At 39.2% G+C, this 21,738-nt stretch overlaps 1 protein-coding gene across 3 annotated transcripts in view; it reads left to right on the forward strand.

The window, feature by feature from the left end:
- Positions 1–23: 23 nt before the first annotated feature.
- OTUD7B (OTU deubiquitinase 7B) overlaps positions 24–21,738 on the forward strand; it is a 56,391-nt gene continuing 34,676 nt past the window's right edge. The window contains exons 1-2 of one of the 3 annotated variants that reach the window (XM_024765777.1): positions 158–292; positions 15,733–15,946. The gene's annotated coding sequence lies outside the window, so the exon portion shown is untranslated. Of the gene's footprint in view, positions 293–907; positions 926–15,732; positions 15,947–21,738 lie in introns of those variants that run through there. The other 2 variants (XM_024765778.1, XM_024765779.1) reach the window with 2 other exon arrangements.

Below are 21,738 nucleotides of genomic sequence, written 5' to 3' on the forward strand. Positions count from 1 at the left end.
TGTTTCCGGCCGGACGGCCGAAAACCACCGATCCTGAACCAGCAGCCTGAGTCGAGTGTGGAGCAGGCAAAAAGCCACTGGGGGAGGCCAGTCCAGATCAGTCCCGTCTGGCTCCAGCTCCTGATCCTGTGCGGAACAACAGCCGCGGTCTCAGTCTCTGCCACCGCCTCCGCCTCCATCGTCGACGGGGGAGGGGCCGGCCGGACCCCGGGGTCACAGCAGAGGAATGAGGAGAGGCAGCCGGGCCCCGCGCTCCGCCCCGGCCTAGGGCCTTGCCCCGGGAACCGCGAGGGTAACGGAGCCCCCGCCTTGTCACCCTCCCCCGTCTGCTCCCGCCCCTCCCGCCTCTTCAGACTCCCAAACTCTGACCCTCTGATCGCCACTGTTCCCCATCTCCTTTCTGATTATATTTCACCCTGAGCCATCTCCTCTCGGCACCCCCTCTTCGCCCTGACTGTTCCTTGCTTGGCCCCAACCTTTCCGCGGTTACTCCTCCCTTTCACCTGCGTCCCGCCTTCCCAGCCCCCCTTCCCCGTTCGTGGCCTCCCTTCGTCAACTGTGCTGGGCAGTTTGGACGGTCCTCCCTTGTCAGCTAGACTTTCGGGGAGAGATGGTGGAGTTTTAAGGTGGCTAGGAGTGCAGGGTACTACCCTCATTGTAGGATAAAGTTCATTTTAAAGTCTCAATATAAAAGTAAAATGAAAAGAAAACAAGCTGTTCTCCCCTATCGATAGCCAAACTGAGGTGCGTCCAGTAATGGAGGAAGGGAGCGAAAAAGAAGTGTGTGTGTGTGTGTGTGTGTGTGTGTGAGAGAGAGAGAGAGAGAGAGAGAGAGAGAGAGAGATTGGTTCTAGGGCAGGCTTATGAACTTTAGAAAAAAGAAAAGTTGCCGTGAGCCGATGGAAACTTTAGAAGCTGATGATGAGTAAGCCGGGGGCTGCGTGATCTCACTCCTCTTCTCATAATTACTAGGTTAACGGTGTGGCTCCGGTCGGGATGGAACGGGATTTGTTTACTGGGCCGGCGTATTTTTAGCTTGTCGGCTCACAAGGACCAGCGCTCTGAGTCTCTCTCTCCGCCTCTCTCTTCCCCTCCGTCTTTCCTTCTCTCTCTTCCTCTTTTTTTCCCACCCCTCCCCCCGCATCCCCCCACGGTCTAGATAGTCTCTCTGGAGCCCAGGTGGCTTCTCTGGGCACAATACAGACATAAAAATTAGGTTCAAAGAAATTTTCTGTAAGAGGTTCTCCCCAGCTTTTCAGGGAGTTTTCTTTTCATGAATGCAAAGGCAAAAATTAGTTGACTTTTAGTACATATATGTGTAAAATACTTTATAGAAAATCAGAAACGGGTAATGTTCAGTCTTTGGCTTCTCATACTGTATATTTAGATCTTAGAGGACGCTGGATCCCTTTGTCTTTCAACCTATTTCTAAAGTGGGAAAGGACAAAGTAGAGAGAAGAGGTAGTGATAAGGCGGGTCCAAAAGGATAGTTAGTCCTAAATCTTTAAAAAACATTTTCTATACTGTATAACTTTAAAAAACAGAAACTTTCTTTCCTAATAAATGAGATTGCATTCTTGATGGGATGGAGAAGACAGCAGGGGCTTATGCTGGGTGCCTAGGGAGAATCAGACTTGTAATTAAACATTTGCTGTGCATAATTTACAGATGAATACATTATGGGCAAACAATTATACTCTTTGTCCTCATTGTTTTTCCAAGCCTTTCTTTTAAAGGTTAGTAACCAACCTGCTGTGCTAGTCTATTGATATTTTGAAGGCTGGACAGAACTGTAAAATAAATGAAATTGATGTTGCTCATCTGGAAGCTGAATACCAGTCTGTTCTAATTTCCACTAGCTACCCAGCATGCCTCAGAGCACCTCCCTGAGTTAGTGGCCAGTTACTATGTACTTAGAGATTACAAATGAGTACACATATTAGCTCATGCTAGGAATAATTGAAATGATAAATACGCTGAAAAGATTTTCCAAAACTGAAATAGATTATTTTTCGATTTTTTCCATTTCGGATTATCGGCACCTTTCTACCGATAATCATCCATTAACATGAATAATTTAGAGTTGAACAGATATCCACTTTGGACAGTACGCATTCAAGCAGGAAGGAACGATGGAAGGAAGATAGTTTCCAAACTGTTACTATTTTTGTTGTTGTTGTTGCCCGCTTTGACTTATCCCTTTCATTTAATGCCAAAGACTCCTTTGTGAAGAAAAAAAGTAAACCTTTGCCAGAGAAAGGGCTGTCTACTGACTTGTATAAGGCAGGCTGACCAGTAATGAATGTTAATTACTAGTTGGACTTTGTGTAGTGATGTTACCAACAACGTGGACATTTTCCTGAAGCTTTATTTCGTTAATCTCTTTCTTTTGGGACCCCTATTGAAAATGATTTAATTTGAAGGGTAATATCTAATTTTTAAAAATCACACATGCTGTTCCAGAGTCTGTTGACTATCAATTGTTGTTTTAATTTATGAGTTAGTTCGTGCCAATATTAGTGCTGATATCTGGCAAATTCAATTCATATCTGTATTTAACAACTTCCCCTAGTTGAACTACATATATTATTCCAGGGGTTAGGGGTGGGGATTGAAGGAGTGAATAAACTCTAGGAATAAGTGTAGGGCAGCCCAATAGCCCATCACTGTTTTCAGTTCTCAGAAGGCTTTGTTTGGAATTTTGAGATTCAATATATATGTAACTAAGTGAATTATGATGGAATAACTCAGTATTAAAAATAAGTTTTCAGACTGTTACGGGGGCACTAAGTGCCACTTGTTAAAGTTTTAGAGCTCCTGAATGTCTCAAGCATGCTAAGTATGCTGGCAGAGGACTTTATAAGGGAGCACACGTTCTCCTTACGCCAGACATTCATCCCATCAAGGGAAAAATCCTGAAACAATGCTTTGAAGTGTGACTTCAGCAGTATCTTTCCTATGCAAACTTAGGAGCTGTGGAATGGCAGCCTGGAATCTTTTCAACAGCCCCTGATAAGTCAGACAATTAAAATCTGTGTAACTAGAATGCAGACGCAGGACAGTTTTATCATGAACGCCTGAAATTAGTTGATTTTTTAATATGATAGAAGAAGGAAGTTGTTTTTTTTTTTTTAAGTAATAAATCCTTGCTGAGTAATGACTGAACACTCCTGTGGATAAGGCAGTTTCCAAGTGTCAGTGACAGGCCTTGGGGAGATATGAAAGTTGTAAAAACAGGTGTTCTTGCCCTTGGGACAAGGATGATGTTGGGGAAGGCAGTATGTAAATGAGAAAGCAGACTATTATAAGCTTTAACATTTAAGAAAAAACATATAAACAAAACCAAGTTTAATGTGCTACAAATGAAGTATGTAGAGACTAGAAAATTCGAAGTAACAAAGTATGAATGAAGTAAATTAGGGAAGATTTCTGAGTCAGTAAACTTTGAAATGGACTTGGGAGGCTATGGATTAGAGTCATAATGAGGCATGGGCTATGGAGTTAGATGATCTTGGTTCAACTTGTGGTTCTACTTTTTACTAATGTGACCTTGGGCAATTTACTTCTCCATCCTTATCTATATAATAGGTGTGAGCATTCCAATAAATAAAATAATTATTCTGTGTTAGGAGTAAAAGGAGATAAAAGATCTTCTGGGCAGAAAGTATAGAATGTACAGTGTGCAATGATGGTATGAATGACTAAGTTGTGTTTGTGGGGAGAATAAATGAGAATGACTGGAGAGAATGTGGGTTGGTCAAGTCATGGGTAGAGCAGGCGAGAGGGTGGCGGGGACTCAGAGGCCAGACTCTGTTGGGTGTTGATGAAAGGGTCAATAGAGTCATTGTAGGTCCTTGAACAAAGGATGGATTTAATGAGAGGTATTGAGCCCTCTGATCCAAGAACTCAGGGACAAGGAGTCAGGCACCGGTAAATTGTGACTCCTACTTCTCTTCTGGACCATCCTGGCCTAAAGAGATCAGCCAGGAGACATAAGATTCCTTGTAGAAATTTTTGTATTTACACACCTTACTCACTATGTTGAGCTCTGCTTGTGACTGTCTGATGTTGTACCAACCTGTGGGGAAGTCTCAAGGCTTTGTCTGGATTCTCTTCAAGAGCTTATGGTAAGGGCAGTGTCATGTTTCCAGTGCATTGAACTTTCAGTTATCTCTGCTATTGTAGGGAGCACTAGTTTAGGTAATTCAGAACTTCAGAAAGAAATTTCTTGGTTTGAAAATGCATTATTTTAAAAACCAGACTTATTTTAGTGTTTTGGGGATCATACTGATGAAATGAATTGGCATTTCTAAGCCTGAATTACCTGATAGTGAGGAAAGTATACTGATGGTGAAGAAACGTCAGTCTTGAATTAAAGATTTTGCCTCAGAAATCCATAAAATGAAAAGTCCATATGAGGGTAATTAAGACTGGGCTATACTGAGTATGTTAATGAAGACCAATTTCTTTTCAAAATCTGTGCATGTCCAATGTGGCCTCAGGCTGTCTGCCTTATTCCTAAGAGCTATTGGTAGAAGATGCCTATGTTGCAGCCTGAGTAAGTCTTTACTCACAATATCTGGAAGAGTCCTACTGCGTGATACTGCATTGTTGAAGATTAAGCTGGCTTTTTTTTGAAGGACTTGGGCTTTGTGGAGGCTCTTCAGATATTAGCTCCTTTGAAAATCTATTAGATTTTTTCCTCCTGAAGTAAACTTGTTTGAAAATGTGGCCAATTTAAGAAAAAAAAAAAAAGAAAAAAGAATGAGGAGAAGTCCACACTTAAGAGGTAAACAAAAAAAATCACACAGCTGTTCTTCCATCCTTGTTCTTTCAGTTGACTTGCTTTCCTTCATCCTTGCCTACCCCCAGCCTTCTCATAATCATTACCAAACTATGTGCTTGTGATGTCATGGGCACAGGATTATTATTTACCACTTAAGTCAGGAGACTGAAGTATTTCTGAGCTAAAATTCAGAGGTGGAAAAATCAGTCATCTTAATTTATACAGTTTAGTTCAGGATTATTTTTAACTGTGTTTTTTAGGATTATCTCTTATACCTTATACTATAAGAAATAGTTTTTGATAGGAGAGACTACTCAGCTGTTATTTTTAGTGACCTGCTGTGAATTTAGTTCTACTAAGTGGTATGGAGGATTAGGAAAAATGACAGTTTTGTGCCCTTGAAGAATTTACAGCCTAGTTGGGAGTAAGGGGAATAGGAAGGAATGAATACCTATTGAGACTCTTTATGCCAGAGAAAAATTTAAAGTGTGAAAGTGTATTATCATTTGCATAATACAGACCTCATACCATAGGTATTTTGGGAGAAGAGTACTCAGGTAGTTATGAGTGATGTCACAGAGGAATTGTGACTTACTCCAGATCTTAAAAAAAATTGTATTAGGTACAAGAAATGAAAATGAAGCAAATAACAAAAAAATCATTTAAATATGGAGCTGAGAGGGATCAAGCAGAAGCCTGGGCACAGGAATATACTTGGAATGTTCTTGGGGCAGTGATGAGACTGACCTGAGTCGCAGTGAATAGTAGTAAAACACAGGTGGTTAGGACGGTCTGGAGCTATGTTTATAGAGGGTCTTAAAAGTCAGGCTTATAAGTTTAGATCTTAAACAATGGAAAATAGCTAACCACTGAGAATTTTTTTATTAGGATTGTAATATGATGATATTGGGAAATAGATGGGCTTGGAGGGAAGGGAGATTAGCAGCTGGGATGTGTGAGGTGATGAGGCCTGAGCTAGAGTTGTGGAGGGTGGCTTAAGGAGGGGAAAGAGTGACAGAGATTGTGAAGGAAAAAATTGAAATCAGTGCGGGCTGGATGTGGAAGATGATGGAGAGTGTTCAATCAAACATAACGATAGCATTTTAAGCCTGGGTTTCTGAGATACTGACTGGGGTAAAGAAGTTAGGGAGGTTTCCTCATTTCTTAGGGAAATATGATGAGTTCAGTTTGAGATGTTTTGGATTTAAAGTGGCAATGAAACATCCAAATGAAAGGTGTTCCAGTTGTTAGAGAAGAGCCTACAGCTGGTGGAGAGGTGAGGGTTAATAATGCTTGAAAGTGTGGTTTTGCAGTTCATCAGCATAGATGTGGTAGCTGTAGCCAAGAAGATGAATAAACTCTCTGAAGACTAGAGTTTAGGGAAAGAGCAGATGGCCAAAGATAGTGGTACTGATAAATACTACTATTCTCCACTCTTCAGGCCATCTTACTTGAGTTTTTCTGTCTCCTTTCATGTTTTCCGTTCCTCTGTTCCCCACTCCATCAAATATCCATTGAATGTCTCTTGTAAGCACTGTCTTAGGCACTAAGGAAGCAGATGAGTCAGACAAGATCTCAGCGTCCAAGGGGGTTATGGGTCTAGTGGGAGGAGAGAGATGTGTCAGTATATAGATGGAATGAAGTGTGATAGGTATTGTGTTAGAGGTATGTAGGGGGCAGAGTGGGGGCCTAAAGGTCAATTCTGCCTTGGACATTCAGAGGTTGGAAAGTGCCTCCCAGAGGAGATGATATTTGAGCTGAGTCTTGAAAGATGAGTTAAGGATATACCCTACAGATGATAGAGAGAAGTACACTCCAGGCTGAGAAAACAGCATGAACAAAGCTTAAAGGAACGAAACAGTCAGGCTTCTTCAGGTAACTTTTAAGTAATTATTATGGCTGGAGGACAGGGTTGGAGGGCAGGGAAGAGGCTGGAGAAGTAGGTAAGGCCGATCATGGACAGCTTTATCTTGTGCTACACTAAATGATAAGCCATTTAAGGGTTTTTTAAGCATTGGGTGATAAAGTAAGTTTCATGTTCTAGAAAGATTATTTTGTTAGTGGTATATAGAGGGTGGATTGGAGAGGAACAAAGCAAAAGACTTTTAAAATAACTTTATTATGTTTAACAGTAATACGTTTGTTGTTGAGTGATCATGTTTGTGGAATCATGGAATCAGAGAACTAGAGGGACCGTTAGGCTTCTTAGTGTCCCTCATTGATTTTCCAACGGAATACCTGAGATTTACTTAGGATCACAGAAGTAGTGAAGTGATAGCTTGGTCTGGAATTCAGTCTTCAGTGGCTGTAATGAGGTAGGTGATTAATAAATGTTAGCTCACCTCTCTCATTCCCTCACAAGTCCCGTTGTAGTGTTTGTTCCATTCTGCCACACTGCATTGAGCTAGAAGACAGAAGGACTTCTGTCGTTTCACTCCATTGTCCTTTTTACTAGTCCAAAGTGAACAGTGGTATTTTCCCAGGTCTGACTGAGGAAGATCTGTTCTGAGAGTACCATGGAGAACAGGGACTTTGACCTGGGGCAGTTGGATGCCCTGGAGTGGTGTGAATAGGATGTTAGGATTCTTCAGCGATAGTGATTCAAATGTAGAAGAATGTCAAGGTATTTGTGTTATTGTGTGTGTAGATGTATTTATCTCTCCTGCTAAGTTGCCTTCAAGTTTTCTTTTAAACTTAATTTTAAATTGTACCAATGAAACTTTGGTAAAAGAAATAAGCTATGATAAATTGGGCACCGACAAAAAGTATATCTAAAAAACAAGATTTGTCATTATACTTGGACTCTAAATCTTTCTTCCCCATGTTTTTAATTTCGTTGGATTTTTGTGAAGGTAAATTATTTGGGTTTAAAGTGCGAAGTAAGAGTTTGGATTTTGCGTTTTAGTCTTTTTTGCTGGAGAAAAACAGAACAGGATAGAGGACATCTTAGAGGTCCTTAGATTCCCCTGGGGAAAGTTGGGACATGAGGGGATGTAGAAGGATGGATGCCTTCCACTGGTAAGTCTTCATCGAAACTTAACTGAATTATGATTTCTCTACTCCTTTCTCTGGGCTCTGTCAACATCTCCAGAGAAGGGCCTTGCATTGGATACTGTCCACTTTAGCAGAGCTGCCAATTCTTAATTCTTTCTCAAGTGGGCAAGGGTACATTTTGTTTTTGTTTATGAGTGTTTGGGGGAGGGGTGGGGAGAGAGGCGGCATGGAATAGCTACTCACAGTGAGTCTTTATCTGAATTCCAGTGTAACTGGAAGTTTCCTTGGCTTTGTTTTGCGGCAGATGACTTGGTTACAGGGCATTTAAGCTACGTGGGAAGGTGGTTCTCTCTCCCTTCAGTTATCTGACCTAGGATGGCAATAAAAACTTCCTTTCTGTCCATATATGTCAGCCTCCACCTCACTCTGTTCTAAGTGCCTTTTGTGCACACTAGGTGGGGGATCTGAAGGACACTCTTCAGTCTAAAACTGAGCTTATCAACTGTTCCCTTAAAGTTTAGGGGAACCAACCTGCTCCTGATTATTTTTGTGTTAATGACTCCCCTATTCTTCCAGTTACCCGGCCCTTTCTTAATTTAAAAATTTTGAATACTAAGATATTTTAAATATTTAGAAAAGTTCAGGGGAAAAAACCCTAACACAATTTTGAGCCCACAACCCAAATTTAATGGATATTAACATTTTGTCATATTTGTTTTAGATCTCTCACTCTCTTTAAGATATAAACTGTTAGGTATTAGATATAGCCAAAGTCCTACTCTGCATCCTTATCCCCTTCTTCTTTCTTGGGAAATGAATCCTGTTCTGAATTGTTATGTATCATTCCATTTCATGTTTTATACTTTTTAAGAAAATGTGTAATATAGACACAAACAACATATAGTTTTATTTTGAAATCATAAATAGAGTCATACTGCACATATATTTTGGCAACCTTTTCTCTCAACATTGTTTTTCACATTTGTGTACATGTAGATCTAGTTCATTTAATCACCTTAATCTTGAAGCCTTTTTCCTCTACTGTCCTCCCCACTTGCCTCATGAAATAATCCTACCCATCAGAGTCCCAGTTTAAACCCTGTCTTCCATGAAAACTTTCCTGTTTTTTTTTTTCTCCTGCAGGCTATGATCTTTCCTACTTCTGAATCCGCCTATCATTTTATTGGTACTGATCTGGTGGTGGTTGTATATTCTTGTATTTTAGTTTATTTGTGCCCTTAGCATGGCTCTTCTACTATACTGTGAGCTCCTTGAAAGCAGATAAGTAGTTTCTTTTATCTATGTATCCCTCAGGGGCTTGCCACAGTAACATAAACATAGTAGGCATTTAGTCGCTATTAGTGACTAAATGGTTAATTAATGAATAAAAAATTAAAGACAGTCCTTTGAGTTGGTGAACTGTTTAATTATGAGTGATATAGTGGCCCTAATGAAAAATAAAGCTTATAAAGAAACATTCAGCACTGAAAATTATATAGAAATGCACATAAAAGTTGAGAGCAGTCAAGACTAACTTCCTGTAGGAGATGAGAGCAAACATTCCCTGAGAAATGAAATAGGAATTGATTGGTGATATCATCCCAATGAGGAAACTCCTGGGAATTGATCCTGATGGTATTTGAGGCAATGTGCTCCTGTGGCCAGACACATTTCACTAGCTATCAAATTCTGCTATTGTCATCAAGGTCTTGACACCTTCACTGGAGATTTATATTGGCATTGGGAAAAAGCAGGCTATCTGTTCACTTAATAAATACTGCTGAGAAACAGGAATTCTTAGGCCTCTAAAAAAGAAAGCCTAAATAATGTACACATTTGTACATATATATGTACTTATACTTTTAACAGCACCTTTTTTATTGATGAGACCAGATTGTATCTCAGCAAAATATTTTTAAGCTTTTAATTCTGGAATGTGTAGTACCAGTATAACATTGTTTAGGCCTCACGGAAGCCCTTCCCTCCCCGCCACCAGGAAGAAATTAAATGTTAAGTTAAACTATAATGAAATTGCAATTTTAGAGGTAAAGTAAGTAAAATATCACCAATGGTTATTGCTTAAACTTATGTTTATATGTTAAACGGTTATTATGTTTAACGGTTATTATGTTAAATGGTTATTGCTTAAGCTTATATTTAATGGTTATTGCTTAAACTTAAACTGTGGTTAAACTTAACATGTCACGTCTTGATTTCCTATGGGGGTTCTGAAGAACATTATTATGGACCTTTCTGAGGGCTAATTCCAAATCTATTTATAATTCTAAAATGCACTTCTGAACTTTAATTTACAGCCGATTATCTTTTGTAGTTATCTTTAGCTCAAATTTTTGATAAAATGTTCTTATTTCTCAGCACACATTTAGTATATTTGGGAAGATTGTAGGGGAATGTGTGAAGGTTATAGGCCAGAGTACCTGGAAGATAAGGCTGAGATGAAAACTTACGCTGTCAGTAGCTACATATAATTGATTGAATTGGCTTTAATGAGCTTGCAGTTCCTTTGAGTAGATGACTACCCCACTATCCTTTCCTGCCACCCCCATGTCTCTTCTCTAGTCTTGATAAGGGAGATCTGGTGGTGCGAAGAGAAAATTGCTTGTGACCCTTGATTTTATTGATATTTGGAGACTTAACAGGGAAGAGGGTAAGAGCCCTGGCTCCTGGCACCAGATTCTTACCCATAGTTCCCCAAACAGTTCTTAGGGTAAGAGCGAGGAGGAATGCGGAAATCAGGAGAAAGAGCAAAGAAACAGAGTAGAGAGCGAGAGTTAGCAGAGGAGCAGAAATGGGAAAAAGGGATATGTATAAAAATTTAAAGAGGTTCTGTTTCCTCTCATCGTTCAAAACCGCTTAGAATTCTTTATAAACCTTGTACCTAAACTATATCAAAGTTGTATCCAGGCCACATACCTACTTGGAAAACATCATATATAGACGTCAGCTTTGAAAGTATCAGCTTTGTGTTCTAAAATAATTCTTTGAAAAGTTAGGTCATTTTAAATGAGTTGGTCTGCTAGTGCCTTTTGAATCATTAATAACTGACTTCAAAGGAAAAGAAAAGAATTCCTCTGAGGCTTTAGAATGAGTATGTCTTGATATTTACATGAAGATAGTCCCAAGTGAGGAATGGAGGCAAGACAATGGGAAAATATAATGCTACTAACAAAAATATTTTGGATCGCATGCTCTCATTTAAAAACTTTAAGGCTCTAATGAGTTCCTTTGTGAGTGTTTGCTTTCATCTTCTTTGAACTAGGAGCTCACCTGGCTGAGTGTTTGGACTCTTCATTTTCTGAAATTTTCCATTAGTACTAAGGACAAGATTATCTGATATGAAGAATACTTGGTCCCTGTTTACTGTCTAGGGATAGAGACTTCACACACTCCTCAGAATTCTGCAAATAGAATTTGAGAGTTAGACTTAAGATTGGCTGCATCCTAGTTTCTTTGGATGCCTAAAATAAATTCCTAGCTATTTGACACAAGGTGACCTCTCATTTTAATATTAAGTTCCTTCTCTCTCACATCATCTTTGTAATTTTTGGTAATATACTAGTTCATTATGGAAATTAAGATTGAAAAAAATCATCTACGCAGATTTCCCTTGATGTTTGCTGTCTGGCTGAGACTATAAATTCCTTTCTACTGAACACCTGCTGTGTACTGGAATTTGGACAAGATGCTCTGAGGAGATGCCAAGGAAGTGTTACCCAATAAATAAACTAAACAAGTAGTAGGAGACTTGGCCCCTTGGGAATATATATTCTGGGTTAAAATAGGACATAGTGTTATATATTTACACACACATATTTAGAAAAAAAGAAATACAGGCTATGTAGTATTATGTATAATCTCACATAGCATTTTAGAATGGAAAGGAAATTTACATATTGTCATCATTGTCTGGGTGAGGAAAATGAGGCCCAGAATATTTAAATGACTTGTTCAAGGTAGTTACCCTTAACAACAAACATTTTGTTAGATATCTGCCCTCTGAAAAGTTAGGCCTCAGGTATAGAAAGAGTTAAAGTTATCAAGAACTTAGTAAGTTATGAAGACTGAATGTTTGCATAAAAAGATAAGTAGTAATACAAAGTCATGGGCATTACGTGTCCAGTGAGGGGTACAGTTATATAGAGTTATACAGAAGTTTAGAGGGAGTGGGTAGGGAAAGTTTTTACCCTTAGGATAATCTAGGCCTTAGAGAAGAGAGAAGACTGGGTAATTATAGAGGGGAAACATTCAAAGTATGAGAACTTTGAGCTGAGCCCATCTTGCTTGGGAGGCAGAACAAGTAGACATAGTGTTTCACCTAGGAGAGCAATGAGATTAATAAAGTTGGAGAGTTAGGTAAATTGGAGAGGGCCTTAAATCTGAGGCCAAGGAGTTTGGTTTATCCTTACAGTGAAAAATTCCTGAGCAGGGAATTGTATATATAAATTAGTATTTTAGGAAAATTGATTCAGCCGTGTGGTGTGAAATGGAGGAAGAGAGAGCAGTTAGAGGACTGTTACAAAAGAGTCTCTACAGGGGTGATGGGAATGGAGAAAGGGGAGAGATATAAGTGATTTGAAGAAAACTAAATAGAATTTGGTAACTGCTTTTATGGGAAAGGGATAGATAAGAACAATGCTCATGTTTTTATTCTGGGTTATAGCAGCAGGGGAGCTGGATTTGGTTGGTTTCTGATCTACTCTCCAAAGGGATACCCTGGTGGAAGCAAGCACTGAGTCTAGCCCAACACTCAGATAATACTGAATACAAAGAGTTTAAGTGGCTGGTGTGCATGCCTTGTAAGTAGTGGAACTTGGTGTAGAGCCCATTCTTTTGACTGTTGTTCAGTGCTCTTTCTATTATATCATACGGCTTACGAGGAGGTGGGTCAGGTGGTTAAAAACACAGAGCAAATGCCTGGAAGTGAAATGGGAAGTTGAAGACCACATTATGATGAGGTTTAACCACAAGCTGTTTCAGTTCTGCATAGATTTTCCTTATATTTAGGCGCTAAATGTGTATACTTCTGTCAGGCTCGTAATGTAACAGTGATCTAGGTTTCTTAGAGCCATCTTCTTCTGAGTTTCACTTCTTCACAGTCAAGGAAAAAGATTCTTTCAGATTTTGAATTTAATTGCATATATTCTCTGACCCCCAATTTTCAAGATAAAATAGTCCTTCTCCCTGCATGTAGTTAGGTTGCTTTGGTTACAAACTATAGGTGAAGTAGTCTCAAAGGCCACATTAGTCTTTTTGGAGGAGGAGAGTTTTGGACCCAAATCTTTCAAGCTTATTTACCCTGTCAGCAGTTAATGAACAGTTTCCTTACACAGATCTTATTACCTAAAAAGGGCAGTAAATACTGTGAATCAATAGGGTATTTTTGCTAATGGTGTGTTTTTAGAGAATTGAATGGCCTTCTGAAGAATCCTTTATGTTTTGTTTTTAAATATGTAGTCAGGTATATTTGAGATGTGACTCCTTTTTTTTTGCGGTACGCGGGCCTCTCACTGTTGTGGCCTGTCCCGTTGCGGAGCACAGGCTCTGGACAGACAGGCTCAGTGGCCATGGCTCACGGGCCCAGCCGCTCCGCGGCATGTGGGATCTTCCCGGACCGGGGCATGAACCTGTGTCCCCTGCATCGGCAGGCGGACTCTCAATCACTGCACCACCAAGGAAGCCCGTGACTCCTTCTTACTCCCTTTTTTTCCCTTTCCTTTCCTTTCCTTTTCCTTTCTACCAGGCTTTTATCTATCTGGTAACAGATACCTGCAGATGCAAAATAGCATTTTCTGGATCAGCTAACACTATGTATCTACTATAAGGGTCTGGCACTGTTATGTAATTTCTTCAGCCAAGATTAAATATTCCTGAATTTTATGTTAGCTCCCTTGTAGTCAACATATTCCAATGTTTGGCTTCTACAATTCTTATCCCATTTTAATCCTTGCCATGACTCTTCTTTTATAACTTGTGACCTGCCTGGGGAATAAAGGGAAGAAAACTTTGCTCTTTAATAGTGAAGACCCTACCCTGAGCTATACTAAGTGTTTTATATAATCACCTCATTTAATACTGATAACAATTCCGTAAGTTAGGTAGATATTCGTATACCTGCTTGCAGGTAATTCATCCAAAGTATTTATTACTATGTTAATAAAATATTAATTCACCAGAATATTTAGGCGCTGTTTAAGGTGCTGAGGGATATCACAGTGAATATCAGATGAGGTCCCTGCTAAGGCACAGAGAAGTTAAATAACTTGCCCAAAGTCACATAGCAAGAAAGTGGCAGAGGTAGGATTTAGGTATAGAACCGATGGATTCCAAAGGGAATGTCTGCAACAATTATTATCAATACAATATGCTGCTGTTTACATGTACTACATGTTCTCTGTAATTGCACAAATCAAGCTATAAAAATAGGTGGGTTCCCCCAGTATTTCTTTTTAAAAAGGCTCTTGATGAATCTGAGAAAGAAATCTGCCTTGGTGCTGGCAAGCACACCTGCACAGTAATGCTTTTCCTCTCTTCCCCTCCCCTCTACCCACTCTCTCTGAACCCACTCATACCTGGGCATGAACTGGACAGTGAGACCTGCTTTGGCATTTGGATGTGTTTGTGCTTTGAGCACTGGGAGAGTTTTATTTGTTTCCTTGACTTCCTTGCCCACTTACAAGTTCTTTCTTGTAGCACAATGATGAGTAATGTGTTGTTAACCTTGTGATGTGGTCATGCCAGTTGGAATGTTTTTTTCTTTTTCCCTTGGTTCTTTCTGATGAGTATGTGACTCTTGGGTCACACTTGCTTTCCACAGTTCATTCAAATAGAGAAGACTTTCTGTATTCAGAGGACTAGAAAATAGACTCGAGGTTGAGAAGACTGTTAATATTCAATGTCTTCTGCCCAGCTGAAATCCAGTTTTGTTAGCATTTTGGATTTATTCTTTAGCAAGTGTGATCCAAGAGAATACTTGTTAGATTATGGCCATTATCACCATGTGCCATATCTGGAATGAGTGGTATTCTGGAGTTAGGAGCTTAAAAACAGGCACAGGGAGTTTTTTCATGAGCATTACCTAGCAGAAAGCATTAAAAGATGCTTACTGAGCTAAATTCCAGTAGGAGTTGAATTCTAGGGATTAATAAGGTGGGATCAAGTTTGTAAGTGTCAAAACTATTTAGTATTGGGGATCCAGTCAATTTAGTATTTGGATTCCAGGAATATCTGGGCATGGCTCATGAGGTTAATGAGATGATTTATGTGGGTGTGTCTAGCCTAGTGCTTGATACTTGACTTGGTGCACAGTAAACGTTAGTTAAATCTTAAAAAGATACTTGAATGCTGAGTATTATCACTGTCTTCCTAGGGCAGCTTCCTCATCATTAACTGTTCCTTCTTTAGAAGAGTATTTGTTGAGCCTTTACCTGTGGGTAAAGCATTTGGGAAAGGGGTTGGGGTAACAAAGATTTATAATATCAGATTCTTGCTGAGACTTAACATTTATAAATTGAATCAGTTAGGCCTAGCATATAAGTGGGTATTTGTGATTTTGCTTTGCTAGAGTCAACCCTTTGCTTTTTTGATAGAAATAACTTCTTGACCCGTTGGTAGAATTAAAAATGCTTGCTTTTCGATTCCAGTTAAACTGGGTTTGATTTTTGATATTTGAGATAGTTGCCTATGATATTTCCTTTTATCCCCTCCATTTTTTTTAGTAAATAAGATAATATATTTGAAAGTGTTTTGTGAACCACAAAGCTAGTGGTTGCTATCACCACCACCATCATTACTAATAATAACATTAAAAATATTAATGGAATGGGATTCATTTTTACAGGGGTTGGTTTCCTGGATTAATTTCAAGGAGAAGAACTCAGAGGACAATGGGATATTTGCCAGATGACTTGTGTACTAATTGATACCTTTTGTAGTTTTTCTGGAAGGGAGAAGGAAAAGCAGATACCTGACACCCTGAAAACTTGGCCTGGTGCTATGTCTTCATGAAGGGTTACCTATACTATACCTGGTGCTCTGTGGTGGCAAGAAAATTTAACAGGATTCATCATCTGTTTGACCTTAGAGGCTTATAGTACATTTTACTGGAAGCATCTGTCTACATAGGAAACAACTCATCCCAGTTTATTGGTAAGATCAACCACACTCCTATATTATGGATCTTATAATAAATAACAAAGTTATGTTGGTCCAGGATAGTATCTGCCTGGCCTCCCAGTGTAGGAAGATTGAGGAAACAGTGCCTTTGACCAAAATATTTGGTTAGGTGTTATCATTAAAAGCCTTTACAGTCAACTTCTGATGATTGGTGTTCTTAGAGAAGAACATGTGATTTTTATAATCCAAAAGAGCAACTTGTTCAGTAAATTTTGAAAAAACCTCTTACTTGTAAAAATTTCCTTGCCATCCTTTTCTGTCTCTAGGCCTGGCACTCAGTAAATCTTTGTTGAATAAAGGAAGTTAGCTGATACTGATCTTAGGGTTTTCTCTGGAACCAGCCCATTAGATGAACTTCTAGAAAGCAGGGATAATGCCTTATTAGTTGATGCATGATGTGTCCCCTCCGCTTAGCAGACTGCCTGGCACTGAGCGGGTCCTTAATAAGTGCTTATTGAATGATTGAGTCAGGAGGTTAAAGTTTTCATAAGGTGAGAGTTGTGTGACCTCGGTGCTTCTGTGCTGATGGTGGCCCTTCCTGAGAGGAAGAAGAAATGTAGCTTTTCTGCAAATAAACATGAATAAATGTGAACGCGAGGAAAGTGATTGCTTTGATGCTTCCAGGTATTTTACATTTTTGGACAAGGAGAAGTAATGTGTTAAAGGTTGGTGCTTTATCTCTTGGTTTTTATGTTTTATTCTGTTCAAAATTTAGTTATTGCTGTGATTTCTTAACGTATGAGAAGTGTATTATAGCTTCAAACTATCAATAGAAAAGAAAAAATCTCTCCCTATGTCATACATAATTTTATAATTTTATAAAACTTAAATTTTACAGAACTTCAGACCTTAGGGATATAAGGCTAAGAATACAGTATTTTCAAATCCAATTTATATTTTTAGTGGTGACGATCAGAACAAAAATGATGATTTGAGCATGTTTTCATGATTTTCTTTATAGATGATTTCCCTTCTCCAATATGGTTTGCTTAAGTGATTGAATTTCCCAGGTACACATTTTTTTCTTTGATATACATCTGTAGAAGTAAGAGATTTATCTGGGTGGCAGGAGGAAAAGACATTTTCATATATCAATCCACAGTGCAGATTACATGGAGAATTGAAAGTTATCAGTATATATGCAGTCAAGTGACGATTTCTGGAATGGGAGTTAACAGATTTATGTTCTATACACAGTTTTCTCGCTAGTTAGCTGTGTGGCTTTGGGCAAGTCACTTAATCTCACTCACCTGGTTCTCAGTGTTCTTATCTGTAACTTGAGGGTATGGAATGAAATGATCTCTGATATCCTAGTTCTAAAGTCCATAATTCTAGAGTGCCAAACAAGGAAAATAGACTGACTTTCTGTACCTTACCACCAGCCTTGTTCCAAATAAGACCTGAATGTGAAATGTTAATTGTGTAACTATTAGAAGTGTATAACTAGGTAGACTAGACTTGTCAGATTGTATTATATGCTTGTAACTAATTTTATGTGCATAAATATGAGGCTTGCTTGCTTTTTTTAAAAAATAAATTTGTTTGTTTGTTTGCTTATTTATTTATTTTTGGCTGCATTGGGTCTTTGTTGCTGTGCGCAGGCTTTCTCTAGTTGTGCTGAGCGGGGGCTACTCTTCGTTGCCTTGTGCGGACTTATCGCTGCTGTGGCTTCTCTTGTTGTGGAGCATGGGCTCTAGTCACGTGGGCTTCAGTAGTTGTGGCGCAGGGGCTTAGTTGCCCTGTAGCATGTGGGTTCTTCCTGGATCAGGGATCGAACCCGTGTCCCCTTCATTGGCAGATGGATTCTTAACCACTGTGCCACCAGAGGCTTGCTTGCTTTTAAAAGAGAAATTATTATCACAAAAGGTACAACCTATACAAATGAATGAGACCCAAATAATGCTCAGGATACCCTGGGTTGGAGTTTCTGCTTCTTAACTCTAACCTGGAAATAGAAATAGGTGTGTGTTGGCAGGATTGCTGGGGGATGGGGAGGGTGATGGTGGCTAGAAGACAGTGTGGGTGAATGTGGATAGTAGTTATAAAAGCAAAGTATTAAAGAGTTCTTCACCTTGTGGACTTTGCATGGCTAGACTGATTTCATTTTGCTATAAATCCCTGGAGAACTGATATGAACCCTGTATTCAAATTCAGAATATGTAGGTCCAAGCTCCTTGCTATCTGGGTATCACTCAAGCTTTGTAAGCTTCTCTCTGTGTATGTGTTTTCCATCAGAAAAGAGGGGATTAAAAATCTCAAAGGGTATATAATTTTTAAAATTGTTATTAAATGAGGCCATATTTGTGAAAGTACTTTAAAAACAAAAAATTACAGCAAAAGAGAAGCTATTCTTAGTGAACAGACAGCTGTACAAATGTATTTGTTCATATAGACCTTTATTTTACATGTCTATGGGGTGAATGGTGACATTTGAAACCCATAAATATTCACCAGCCTATTTTAGATATAGATGAGCTCTTAGTTAACCACACACATGGACTACCATGAATAATTTAGAACCACAAATATTTGTTGGGCATCTACTATGTGCCAAGCAGTTTGTTAGGCCTGTTTAGAATTTTTAAAAGTATAAAAGAAAGGTGCCAAGCTCAAGGATCTTAATTCTACCTAGAATGTATCTTGTCCTCCAGCCTTACACATCCTAAAGACTAAGTTTGAGAAACTTCCCTGACCCATCAAGGTAAACTAGTTGCTCCTAATACCTCTTCCTACCCCACTGGGCACTAAAAGCGTGTTTAGATTTCTCACACCAGACTGGAGTGCCTTGAAGGTAGGACTCTGGCTTCTCTTCTTCATTTGTATCCCCAGGCTGTGGTGGACCCGGCTTGGTAAATTTTGAATGAATGACTGTTAGTCAAATTGGTGAGGTAAGTATCCGGAAGGCCAACTAATATGATAAGGCAATATATGATAACAGCAAGTGCCAGTGAATTTTTCACATATTGTACCTGTGGGAGTTCAAATGAGGTTTAGATATAGCCAGGAAAGATGGAACAGTGGAACTTGCAGGTGGAGAATTAAAAAAAAAAAAAAATAGTAATAAAAAGTGTCTTTCTTTGAACTGAATTATATCATTTTATAAAACGCAGATTTCATTTTCTACTTGAGGCTTTTATAAAAATTAGTAGTTGTATGCTGAAGGAAGTTAATTTATCAGAAGGAATTTACAAAGTGAATTAATTTCCTGTGGATAACTAATCTCAGATAGGATAGTAATTGGAATTTTTTCCCCCTCTGCTATTTCTTCCCTTGAATGGAAGTTCTGTAATTGACAGTGAAATGACCAGTAGTTAGGAATCAAGAAGGGGAGAGAATGTTGTCAGCTACTGAATAAGTTGAGGGTTGATTCTAGAGAAATAGTGTGTTTTGCTATTAGACTAGCCTCTGTTGATTTGTAGTATTTTTTTTTCTCTCATGTCGAAAGTTCAGGGCTTCCCTGGTGGCGCAGTGGTTGAGAGTCCACCTGCCGATGCAGGGGACACGGGTTCGTGCCCCGGTCCGGGAAGATCCCACATGCCACGGAACCGCTAGGCCCATGAGCATGGCACTGAGCCTGCGTGTCCGGAGCCTGTGCTCCGCAAGGGGAGAGGCCACAACAGTGAGAGGCCCGCATACTGCAAAAAAAAAAAAAAGTTCAGTAATGATAATATTTTTTAAAATAAATTTATGTATTTATATATTTTTTATTTTTGGCTGCATTGCGTCTTCATTGCTGTGCGGGCTTTCTCTAGTTGTGGCGAGCAGGGGCTACTCTTTGTTGTGGTGCACGGGCTTTACATTGTGGTGGCTTCTCTTGTTGAGCACGGGCTCTAGGTGCACAGGCTTCAGTAGTTGTGGCATGTGTAATTCTTTTAAAAGTTGAACTTACTGAGAATCAAACCTTGGGCTATCCTCGACCTTAGCTGAAAGGAAAAAGAAAAAATTCATTGTGTGTGGCAAATAGACATACTGGTCTGGATCTAAAAAAAAATAAACATTAACATGGTTTCTGTTTCTATTCAAGTTACTCTTGTGCCAATATTATAATAATAGACTTTCTCTGTGACTGTCTCTGCCCTTATTTTTCCAAAGGTCACTTCCATTGTACAAGCCTTCCAAATTATTAAATTTCCCAAATAACTGTAATCCAGGGAGCCTTTTATCAGTAGCACTGAAAAGACAAATACCAGTTCATAAGGAGTTCTCTGTGAACTTCTGTCTCATTTGTATATTAGCATTTGGCTATTTATGGGATTTGTCTCTTAGAAATTTATTTTGCTGTTTGTAGCCCGATAAAAACTAGAAACTTTTGAAAAGAAATAGTTAAATCTTGTTCTGACTCATACACATACCAGTTGTAGTGATAAAGTCCAGGGGCCAATTCTTGAGTCCTTACTGGTGTGTATACACAATAGCATTGTTTTGGGAGTGGTAAATTATATGATCGGGTTAAGTTTTTTTCTCTTGAGTTTGTTTTTGGGGGAGAAAATAGACATTCCCCAAGTATACACTGTAGTGGAGGTAGAAAACATCTCAGAATTGTGCAGGGTGAATAGGATTATTCCTTCCAATAATCCAAAAAATAGACATTGTGCATGAGATTAGGTGAATATTATAGAGTCTTTGAATCTGGAATGAGGAGAGTAGTAAGGTGGGGAGATAGGGCTGGTAGATTAAGGCATTAGAATTTTGGTCAATATGTGTGAAATTGCTGTTCCTGGAGATTTGGGGATGAAGGAGCTATTTAGCTATGTCTGTACCGCTAGGAGAGGACAGACATTTTTCTTTTGCTCTTTTTTTTGAGGGACCATCCGGTAGAAGATGCAACTAAGGGAGTTCCCTTTACGACGTTTTCTTGAGGACTTGAGGAGTTGAAAGACACTGGAATGGGAGTGATAGAGCATGTACAATGTGTATGTGTTAAGACTGTGCCTTGGAAACAGTTGTAGGACTGGAGGGTTTGTTTGGAGAAGTAGGGGGAGCTTCTGAAGGAGAGATACAGAGGCTGTGTTGGACACACAGTGGAGTGAGGCAGAGTGCGTGGGAGGGAATTAGGCAAGAAAGCAAATGACATTTTTTGAGGACTTACTGTGTGCTAGGCACTGCCCTAAAGGCTTTTCATATCTTAAGTTATTTAATCCTAACAAGAGGTCTGAAGTGTAGGTATTTCCCCCAATTTAACATGAAGGAACAGAGGCACAAAACAGTCATATTATTACTTAACCATGATTGCACCACCATTAGTAGTAGATCAGGGATTTGAACCTAGATCTGTCTGAATCCAGAGCCTATTCTCTCTCTCCAGGTGGAGTTGAAAGGAGTTGAAGCAGTGAGGGTAGACTTTCACATGGTGGACTGCCTGTGTTTCCTCAGTCCTCCTCCCTGGACTAAGTGTGATTTAGTGCAAGTGTCTGGTCTTGGGAGTCAGATTGGCTGGACTCATAAAGATTCTGGTTCTACCACTTTTTAAAACTGTATAACCTTGGGTAGATTATCTAACCTTTGTGAGCTTTAACATCTCCATCTATAATATGGAGTTAACAATACAGACAAACCTCTAAGAGTTGTTTGGAAGTTTAAATGAAAACAATGTCTAAAACTTTAACACACATTACTTCTTTTCCTTCTTTTCTTCCATTTAGACCCATCTTATTATCTCTGGGTTATAACACTTAGTGATATATAGGTCTCTTTAGTATGGAACTCGGTCAATTCTTTTTTTTCTAAGAAGGTTATATTCTGTTTATTTCACTTGGAAGGATGTA

The sequence above is a fragment of the Neophocaena asiaeorientalis genome, unplaced genomic scaffold, assembly GCF_003031525.2.
Source record: "Neophocaena asiaeorientalis asiaeorientalis breed wild unplaced genomic scaffold, Neophocaena_asiaeorientalis_V1.1 scaffold474, whole genome shotgun sequence".
NCBI classification, from domain to species: domain Eukaryota; kingdom Metazoa; phylum Chordata; class Mammalia; order Artiodactyla; family Phocoenidae; genus Neophocaena; species Neophocaena asiaeorientalis.